The sequence below is a fragment of the Nelumbo lutea genome, chromosome 5, assembly GCF_056320005.1.
Source record: "Nelumbo lutea isolate HS-2025 chromosome 5, American lotus-T2T, whole genome shotgun sequence".
NCBI lineage: Eukaryota > Viridiplantae > Streptophyta > Magnoliopsida > Proteales > Nelumbonaceae > Nelumbo > Nelumbo lutea.
Window position 1 is genome coordinate 25,833,609 of NC_142688.1, and position 11,182 is coordinate 25,844,790.

Sequence of the window (11,182 nt, forward strand, 5' to 3'; positions counted from 1 at the left end):
ATAATCCTAAGGTTAGGCTTTTTGTCACAGTGGCCGCCCTCAAATAGACACCTACATTCTCATGCTTGCAACTTAGGATTTTACCTTTGCACCAAGTAATGGCTTCTAATCATATATGTAGGTAAGTGTCTTCATTGGTTTTTAACGTCTCCCATGGCATTTGGCTTTGGCAAGGGCTTAATATTTTCAAGGTTAATGCAGGTATTGGTAGTTTGGTACAGTCTACAGTGGCGCTGCCTTGCCCCCAAATGAAACAATTTCATTGGCCATGGCAGGTCCAATCTTCCCAGTATAAGATGTGATCTGTGTTATATGCTGGCAGCTGGCATACAGTTGTAGGTATTGCATGGCTCACATCAATGTCCCCTGCTAATGGTTATACCAGTACAAGTGATGTAGTTACGGATGCTTTTCGAGTACCTCCGCAAGTCCTTTTATGTTCTGGTCCGGATATTGGTAGTGCACTGGAAATGGGGCCTCTCTGTTCTTTTAGGTGGGGGTTGCTCTGTGCTGTCAATGTCTTTTCAACGTAATTCTGTCTTGTCCTTCCATGATGGTTTGTCACATTCACATGCTAGTTGAGAGGCTTTGTGTCTTAGATAGATTGGCAATGTGTATTAATGCCTGCACCAGGACCGCATTCAAATTTCAAAATCAAAATCGTAAAAGATCCAAAACCATTCTAAGATGTAAACATTTGTTGTCTTATCATTTCTGGTATACTGAAAGTACCAATGGAACCACCGCTATGCCTTGATCCTTCTCGTTTATTAACCATCCATCCATTTATTTGTTTCAAGTTTCTTCTTCTTCCTGTTGCTTTGCTTTGCTTTGTTTGTTTCTTTATGATATCACCGTCATCAATCCCATCCCATTTCCACGCCCTTCGTCCTTACTAAAAAGCACTCACGATCTCAATCCTAGCCAAACTTGAGTTATCCCAAGTGCTGACAAGAGCCAATGTATAGGGAAGTTTGATGAATTCAAGCACTTTTACAAAACCATGGGCCTTAGAAGAGATGGGTAGTTACAGTTACAGGGATGCGTGGTTGGTTGAGTAAGCAAGCTAGCCATTTCAAGCAGTTGGGATGATCTCACAGAGACAGAGCCTTACACCTTACTGCACTGTCTTTTACCAGAGGCTCTCTGCGAGGAGGGGGCAAGAGTAACATGGCCTTCATGTGCAGAACAGGAGGATCGAGTCAGCATCAACCAAAGCAAATCATGCCTTTGCTGATTATCCATAGTGGGATGGGAATGGTGGGCCACCCACACCCACCTGGTAATTCTGTTTTTATCCTCCATTTCATTTTCACCAACCAATCTCATTCACTGAACGTGGGAGGCTTCTACAAAAGATTCTCACGCGTTGCCCAAATCCATTTTTTTCTTCCACCTTTACCTTGTGAAAGTCTTCACCTGAGACGGAGTTCTAACCTCACAACGTCATACTGATATCTCATTTATATCATCACCAGTTCACCACCATCTAAGCCTTGTCCCAAGTCCCAACCATATTGTGTCTGATATTCTGTTGAGTGCCATATTCATCGTTAATTATGGGTACTTAAATTAAACTGATACCTCTCGTCACTAATTAACTAATTTCAAATTTTCATGAACTCATTCCCAGAATCATCCCAACTTCTGGCAATGGACTACCGTGAACGATAATAGAAAACCAGAGAAGACAGAAAATATAAAAGTGTACACGACTTCCACTCCGGCTGTGTGAGATGGGTTTGAGCTTCAGAACATGGGAAGCAGCTTTTACGGATGGGAGGCAGGCCAGACTAGAGATACCAGTGGCTGGCGCTCGCTCGTTTGAGATGTGATCATTATGTCTAATTGCAACCCACCCTCCATCTGGTGATAGTCGTTTTTAAGAGGAGTGAAGGACCACCTCTCTCAAGTCTTGGAGATGGAGACGCCGTCTCACTTCTTCACACACACACAATCATTTCTGTCCATTGAAATTTTCTAATAACATACTTTACCATGTTCTAGAGATGACGTGCCAACCTCTAAATGACACCAACTTTTCAGGTTGCCCATTTAGATAACAAGCTTTAGTATGAGTGGTTCTGATCTGCCACGTGGCAATGAATTTAGCCATATCATAACGCCTTTCTGATCCATTTAAGATGAACCATATCCTCTAATATTAACTTTTTTATCTAGCTTTCTCTCCCCCATGCTATTACGTGGATTCCGAAGACAAAAAAAAAAAAAAAAAAAACAAAACGCCAACCGTCTATATCCTCTATAGGATTAGCCATTAAGGGAGATCAAACAATAAAATAAAATATAGAAATCATGGTTTTTAAAACCGGACGGTCGGACCAGAAAAACCGGGAATCAATTACTTGACCAGTTCCGTTTTCTCTAAAAATCGTTTTTTTTTTTCAAAACCGTTGATTTTGGTCAGCAAACCATTGAACTGGCTGGTTAATCATTTGAATGGTTTTGACCGTTTTTTAATTTTTTGTCAGAATGGGTCAACCGTTAGGGTCAAACGGTCGGACTGTTCGAATGGGTAACTGGACCCCTGACCGGTTTGGTTTTAAAAACCATGATAGAAATACATTTTTTCCTGTATGAAAAGAGAAAATTATATAAAACCAAATTAAATTTCTATCTATTTTTCCTGTATGAAAAGAACAGTAATTGTTTAGCAATTGAACGAATTTTGGTATAAAAGATGTTTGTGGGTTCCCACTTCCTACCAAAAGGTTGGTCCCGCCCTTCTTTGCTTGGTCTCATTGTTCTCTGATTTAATCTTTGCTTGTAACGTAAATGCTAAATTATCCAGAAGTACAGAACTGGGAAGATTATCCATTTTGATACAGACTGTAAGAAAAAATAGAAGCGTAAAGGCAGTAAGTAGTTCCCCGACTAAAGAAAATAATAAATTAAAAAAGAAAATACTAGGGAGATACATTGAGGAAGGCTATAGCTTTACTAGCTAGTTTGTATCTGAGGGCTCAGGCTGAGTACCATCAAATTAAAGACAAAGATAAAACAGTGAAGAATTGATTGGTGGGGCCTGAAGAGTCAAAAAACTGCAAACAGTTGATGAAGACATGGCAGTTGTGCAACTTATTGATACTCTGCGAATTACTTTTTTTTTTCTGCCTCTCAATCGACAGAATCACAAGCTCCAGTGCACAACAATCAAATAATGCCAAACACAAACACCCACAACACCAGATGGTACTCTTCAGTACAGTTATTATTGATCCGTGAAGAGTGGGGGGAGAGAGAGAGGAGAAGAAGAAGAAAAGATGAGAGAGATCAATAATAAATAAGATGAAAACTCTTATTAAATTTCAGAAAGTGTTCGCGTCACAAAACTGAATTTAAATTGGAATATTAATAAAAGAAACGAGCCATGCTTATGTAACCGATAGTTGAATCTAGGAAACTGGGAATGTGTAAAGAGTAAAGTCCACCCAAAAAGAGGGGACAAAGATGTATCAATGCGACACTGAAACTCGAAATCGAACCCAAAAAAGAAGAATATAGTGAAGTTTCATGCTAAAAGGTCCATGCCTGTTTGAAGCTTATTGAATCAAAAGCACCAAAAACAGACTATTGAAAGAGAGGAAACATATTGAAATTACGTTCTCTTTAACCATAAAAGGGTATAATAAAATTAAGAATTAGTGTTCAGAAAGCCTGAAACTTTGCTTCTTTTTTTTTGCCACCAAAAGAAAACTGAAAATAATCTATTAACTTAAAAATTAGAAGGGCTTATCACCAAATAAATAAAAGTGGAGAAGCAATGTTTTAAATCGGAAGCCACTCACATTCCCAAAAAAAATCTCGGAAGTTACAGATAAAGACCCACAAAGAAAATAAAAATAAATATAAATATAAAAAGGAAAAGGAAGGGAAAAGAGGGTGAAGGGGGCAAGCAAATTAAATAGACATTTTCCAAACTTGAAGAAAGAGAAAAGACAAAAATGTTAGAAGCTTGAAAACTTAGATCCAAACCAGGGAGAGGGAGAGAGAGAGAGAGCCATATTGTCCTTGGAAGGGCCAACAAGGGAGAGAAAGCCCAATGGGGTTGGCTCCCAGCATGTCCTTGTTGCATACACACCTTCCCCAAAACACCCGTGGTCTGTCATTTGCCCCCACAGCCCACATGACTTTGCTTCTTTCTCTCTCCCTCTCTCCCACACTCTCACTCCATAAATACCCCTCTTTCCCTCCTCTCCTTTCAAGCCACCTTCCATCTGTTCTTATACTCTTTCCTTCACTCTGTTTTTTTTTTTTTTTTTTTTCTATCTATCTACTTACTTCAACCTCCTTTTCAATTCTCTTGAATTCCGAAATGGCTCTTGGGAAGTCGAACAAGCTACCTCAAACAGCAGTAATCAAGCAGATTCTCAAGAGATGTTCGAGCTTAGGCAAGAAACAAGGCTATGTTGAAGAAGGTCTTCCCGTCGACGTACCCAAAGGCCACTTTGTAGTATACGTCGGGGAGAAGAGAAGCAGATTTATTGTTCCAATTTCTTTCCTAACCCATCCCGAGTTTCAGAGTCTGCTTCAAAGAGCAGAAGAGGAGTTCGGCTTCCATCACGAAATGGGTCTTACTATTCCTTGCGAAGAAGTTGTTTTCCGCTCTCTAACTTCCACGCTCAGATGAAAGGTTGGGGGGCGGTATATTTGGAGAAGTTGGCAAAGACGAAGCTGCACCGCTGCTTCTCTTTTTTGTAGAATCTTCTTGCTTCTTCTTCTTCTCATTCATCTTTTTTTCTTCCTCTGATCTTCTGTTAAAAGATCCTGACTCAAGACCCATGAACATTTCTGGGTTAGATTTTGTATATTTTAAGATTTTCCTTACAGCGGTGCTGGTTTGCGCCCTGTGAGAGTACTCATTAGTCATTAATGAAGGAAAAGGTGGCTGATCCCCGTATTAGTTATTACGCTCTCAATGTTTAAGGCCTTAAGCTTGTTTCTTGTTTCTGCATGGATTGACACCTGGGAAGAGTTGATTAATCATGAATGAGTTGAAATACTCTATCAAATCAATAAACAATTCATGACTGTTAAATAACTTAGTTTAGAGGATTGGAATTCTTTGAAGAAGGCGTGTCAACAAACACCAATGTATTTACATACACATATATGCTGATAATATCTACCAAAAAAAAGAAAGATATATGTAATAGTGTTACCAACCATCGTCAGTAAAATCTAAAATGTAAGAAAGCAGGTGGCAGGCCTGAATCACCACGGAATTCCATGTTGCCTTGTTGAATTCTCCAAAGAAATCAACGGCCGTCGTTTGGTCTTTTGTATTTTTTTTACGTAAAGTTTTTAATGTAAATGCTACTCTTTTTTAGTTTTTACCTTATATGTTTTGGCTATTATAAGTACTTGATACATTGATTTGTATATTGTTTACTTCTAATCGGATTGCTTTAAGAAAAAAAATGGAGAACTAGTAGAACTATAAACAAGAAACAATTAATATATAAATAATCTTGGTGCCTGATCCAGTGCCCATGCATTACAGGATCATTCAAGACGAAATAAGGAATCTGGAATCTATAATCTTATTTTTTTACTTATTTACACAAATTCCTACCTCTTGTTTAATTAAAGAAAAAATATGTTTTCCATCCGCATGGTATTTCTTACTTCTTTTTTTTTTTTTTGATAACTTCTGACTAAACACAAATTCCGAGAGTTATTTGGGGTTTTGTTTAATTTCAATTTCATTATATTATGAAAGACATAGACGTTCCACTTAGATTTCCTGATTTACAGTCTGAACACGAATTAAGGAATGATCCACCGGGGGCCCACAAGAATTATGGTGTACCAACACGAATCTTTTTTTTTTTTTTCCTGGTGAAGTCATTATTCTATGCTTAATCACTCCCCAGTCGTACATTTGGCGCACATGCAAGGTGGATGAAACAATCCAATCAGGGGACCCATTGATGAGATCTCCCTCAGTATCTATAAACCCAAATAGTCAGACCGTTCAGACAAGCTTATTCATCTGATAAACTGACTTTTTTTTTTTTTTTTGACAAATGGTTGACTTGATTGTGTAAGGAAAGGAAAGGTTCCCCTCATCCCTTTATTGTACGGGGTTAGACCGTACCGGTACCCCACGGTCTAGGGATAGCCCACCCAATCAGATGGAGGGATTATGTGATTAGTGGGAGCCATCCACCAACAATACCCAGTAGGAAATTCTCTAAATGGGCCACGATTCAATCTTCCACTCTGCATTCGTTGGTTTTTGATTAATGGATCCAGTCTATTTACCTCGATTTTGATGCAGGTGATGAAAGATAAATTTAATTATTTAATATGAATTTATATATTTATCCTTTACTTGTTTACGTGTATATATACCCTTAGACTAATTTTTTTTTTTTTTAACTTCTAAAGGATATGCCAAGAACCGAAATAAACATGAGGACACCAACTCAGAGGTTTAGGTTGTTTAATTGATTGGATGGAAGTATATAGTTTAGTTGGATGACCAAGCTTTTGCTTTTGCTTTTGCATTTACTTTTGTTTTGTGTCCATTGACCTTGTTTGTCATTATCGATCAAATGCTGTGGAATACATATATCCCAAGGCCAGTCGGGTGGGATCAATGGTAGGACCTACCGTAAAAATAGGGGCACAGTGGCTCAAGGCCCATCTGAAATATTCCAAGGTTTGATATCCTTGAACCTCTTTCTGCACCCCTGTCAGTTGCATTAAATTCCACTTATATATTAGTAAAAAGTTAAAAACCCTTTCATTTCTTTTCCTTCCCTTCTTATTCCAGAATACTTAATAACACCCAGTTTGGCGCGTCTTCCCTTCGCTTCTTTTTCCTGAATACTTGATAACATCCCGTTTGTTGTGATTTTTTGTACGGATCTTAAAATCTACAAGTTAAAGTTTTGATCTTTTTCTATTTGATTGGAAAATTATTTAATCTTCGAAAGATGATATTTCGAAAATACTGATAAAGTTTATTTTAGTTTATTTTCTGGAAGTTTTAAGTAGAGTTTTTCGATTTTTTTATTGCATCTTTATACGGAAAGACACATTAAAAGAAGTACAAATACCAAAAGATTTGGAAAACAATACCAAAAGACCCACTTTAAAAGAAGTATAAATACAAATGTATACAATACAAATACATATAAAATGCATGATTTACACTCTACATATTTGTATTTATACTCCTAATTCAGCCTAACATTTTTTTAGGCCTAAATCCTAATGAAACAAGCTGATCATGCATGGCATGGACATCTCTCTCTCAACCGACATGCTTTTTGAGAAAAAAAGGGCTCAGCCACATATGCATCATTCATCTGTTTATTTATGAATGATGATATCTTTAATACCCACTTGGCTATTTTCCTTGTAGCAGAGAAGCAGATTAAGGGCTGCCTCTGGTTATATGGGCCCTCTTTTTTCTTATATATATTAAAGGCTCAGCATAAGCTATTCCAGCCACAAGCCTCTCTGACAGTAACGGCTCTTCCAGCGATCTGCTTCCCGGCCCCAAACTCCCTGTAGCATGCCCCAGGAGAATATCTTTTCCTACAACCTAATTCTTGATGATCTCCAATTAATGTATTAATACAAACTACTCCCTTGCCCAGAGCAAGAGGTATACTAATTATGAAGCAACAAAATTCTTTAAAAATAGCTTTGCATAGACATTCATAACCTAAGAATAGATCTTAAGGATAGGTTTGGAAAGAGTATAAATACAAATTTATAGAGTACAAAACCTTGTATTTTGTATTATTTTATATACATTTGTATCGTATATATTTGTATTTATACTCCTTCCAAATTGAGCCTAAAAGTAAATCGAAATCAAAGTTTTAATGGTTCAGCTTGGGATTTCTATACATGTCTCGAGGGATGCAAACTTCAAACTTGAATTGTAACCTAATTTACTTGGAATGAAGACGTGTGGTCATCAACTACATAAGCCTAGATAGTCGTCTATATATTACTTGGTGTAAACAATTTATAGTGCATCAACATCACTATTCACATTAAAATATTACGTACTCCATTCTATTGCACAACTCGGCTTCAGTCAGAGAAAAGCCTATTCGAACAACCCTTACAACCTTGCATTAGAAATATCTTCATGGATAGATATTCCCAGTACAAGATTACAAGAGGCTATTGGAATGGTGTGAGCATGAACTTGCTCTGACTGAAGCCAAAGTCTCTATTGCAATGCTCGACTCAGCTTTGGTTTAGGATGAAATACATCTCTCACGTCACTTCATGCTTCTCTATCCGTTTACAAGTCATTGATCCTATTCAAATTAATATAAGCAATACTCTTCTTTCATTTCACCAGCATCCTTTCACATCTCAAACCAACTTTGAGGTACTGCTCATTTTCTGAGATTTCTAGAATTCAAACTTGGCTATGCATATCTAGTTTGAAGAAAACCATTAATTTCTATAAACGAAAGCATATATGTAAAACGAGCTCTTTTGGCTGTCTAGTATTTTCCTTTATCCCAAAAGTGAAATAAGAAATTATTCTCGGATTTATGAATTTCATCAAGAAATTGGTTGATTCTCTCTCTCGTATAGAGATTTTGATTGGATGGATATTTATTCAACCTTTATTCTTATTTATACTTTGGGACCTAGCTCATTTGAATGTGAGTTTGCATGATCGATCCAATCCAATAGGAGCTTTGAAGCAGTATTTGCAAAAGGGTGTTGTTCTAAATCAAAATGAAAACACTTTCATTTTGTTTTGAAAAACACTCAAGTCGCCCCCCCCCCCCCAAAGAAACAAAAAAAAACACCCAAAACACTTCTATTTTCTGATTTTTAGTATTTTCTAGAAGCCAGCAAAGAAAGGACGTTGGAGATTGGAGAATACCCGCTAGCTCAAACTCGCTACAATTTCCTCAATAATTAATATAATGAAAATTGTAAGTGCACATGTGTAATATCAATATCCAATATACCTTTTAAATTTAAAATTAAATTTAAGGTAATTGAAAGTGACGATTTAGATGGAATACAGGGGAACTACAGTAAACGCACCCCACGAATCAGAACACAGAACCGACATTCAATAAATGTAAGAGCTAGGGTACCGACCAAGTACGATTGGTCATTGATTTTAACAAAGAAAATTTCTGGTTAAAAATGTGGTCTGGATTGGTGAACCCATCTCATTATTTTCCTTCAACTAATTAAACACCCCGAGAGACATTGCTGTAAGGCTCAAAACCAAGAACAAGGGACCACCCTTGATTGAAACGGAGGCAAAACTCACATGAATACACAGTGGGTCTACTGAAAGAGGGCCACATATTTCACATCCATTTTAAGCAAGTCTTTCAGCTAAAATAATAACGAGTGAAGTGAAGTAGCTTACAGTTGGGCTTCATGTTCCTTCTGGCATCTGCACACCTCTTCATATGTATCCATCATATATATATATATATATCCCTGTATGTAAATTCGTGGGTCATTTCCTTGTTTCAATTCATATATTTCACTTTAAACAATTATTCGACTTAATTAACACAGTTTCAAAGAGTAGTAATACATAGTTGTATATCCATTCAGGTGCATCCACTATTCGAGATTAAATGGTTGATCAGATGGTTAATTTTGATAGGCCACACATGTAAATCTGTAGTAATAACTAATGATATCCTGCTCATTTCTTTAAACATTAAGCCCACCAATCTCAATGGGCTTGTCCTAGCTAGCTATATATCAGCAGACAACAATGGCTGAAGAACTCATGAGGAATGTTACGTTCTTCCTCGTGCTGCATGACAAGGCTTTACATGTACCCATACGAATATGATGTCTCAATCTGATGATATATAGCTAGACTGAAAATTGAAAAAAGTTTTCTTGTTGCTAGCTATTAGCTGCAAAAAATGTCGGTTGCCAACTCAAATTCTGATAAAGATGGCATACTACTAATAGAATTAATCACTTTACTAAACACCAAAGTAAGATCTCACTATATAAGGCCCTATTTCTTTGTTTCCTCGAACCAATTGGAACCCTATATATTAAGCTGAAATCAATTGACAGAGACGCGCAAAGAAACCTCATGAGTTAGACGCATAGATTGATTTCATTTATATTTTACAATTTAATGTGTGAAACCCTGACTTTCTTCGTTGTCAGCCTTTAATAAGTCGTAATTGTGCGTCCATGACTTTGTTCATCTGCACCACATTGTTGTATGAGTTTCTTCAATTTTCTGTTATTCTCTCTCTCTTTCTCAATAATTAGTTGATAGAGTACAGAGAAGTTAGCTTTCAAAATTCCCAGGAGGGGGGGCTCTGGGGCTGTCAATTGGGTAGGGCAGACATGTTGGGTTGAAATGAATGAGGAAACCAGTGTGCGTCTCTCATTGTCGGGGTGCTTCTCTCTCTCTCCTTCTCTCAATCTCGTTTTCAACCCTTGCATGCTATGCTTGCCACACAATTTGAAATCCAACTCAAAATCTTCAGAGATTGACAAATGAGAAGTGAAAAGAATACAAAATACGTACTGTGTGTCCCAGCACTCCAATTAATTAATGCTTTCAACTTGTGCTTGCCAGCTTGCTTGGAAAGTTGTGAGTTGATAACTTGCGACTTTAATTTGTTTTCCTTTTAATTAGGTGTTTCTTCGAACACTCCACGCAAGTATGTCTGAGAACTTAGCATGATAATAGAAACAGTGTGATAAAAATCTAGAGGTACAGTACTGTTCGATAGGTAGAGTGTAGACCCCAATTTTAATTTCTACCATATCACTGTGGATCATCTACCAAATCTCTGATCCTAAGCTTCAATATGAGACAATGAAGCAGAGATGTTCTGCCTCAAGGTGAAGTCATCATTTGGATGAGGAGCTATCGCCATTGAATTTGTCAATTTAATATGACTAGTCATATTAAGGGAGAGGTTTTAGATCAGATTCAGATTCTATCTGATTTTTAGATTTTAATCCAAACCCACTTCAATCTATGTGTGTATAAACATAATCATATATTTATATTAAATTTAATCAGACTGAGATCTGATCTTGGATAGGGTATATAAAAGTCTATTGACAACACTATTGGAGACACATTCCCTTGCATGTGAATTAGAGGATTGGGTACAATATCTTAATTTTGGGGTTAGGACAATTCTTAGGAGGAGCG

At 37.2% G+C, this 11,182-nt stretch overlaps 1 long non-coding RNA gene and 1 pseudogene across 2 annotated transcripts; both read left to right on the forward strand.

Moving 5' to 3' along the window:
- The first annotated feature begins 799 nt into the window (after positions 1-799).
- On the forward strand, positions 800-2,059 carry LOC148851156 (uncharacterized). Its single transcript, XR_016099297.1, has 2 exons — positions 800-1,282; positions 1,634-2,059. It is a non-coding gene; the product is annotated as an uncharacterized LOC148851156 (long non-coding RNA).
- A 1,950-nt stretch (positions 2,060-4,009) lies between these two features.
- Positions 4,010-4,931, forward strand: LOC148851157 (protein SMALL AUXIN UP-REGULATED RNA 12 pseudogene; annotated as a pseudogene). The gene has a single exon (XR_016098689.1). The product of XR_016098689.1 is annotated as a protein SMALL AUXIN UP-REGULATED RNA 12 pseudogene (transcript).
- Positions 4,932-11,182: the final 6,251 nt, after the last annotated feature.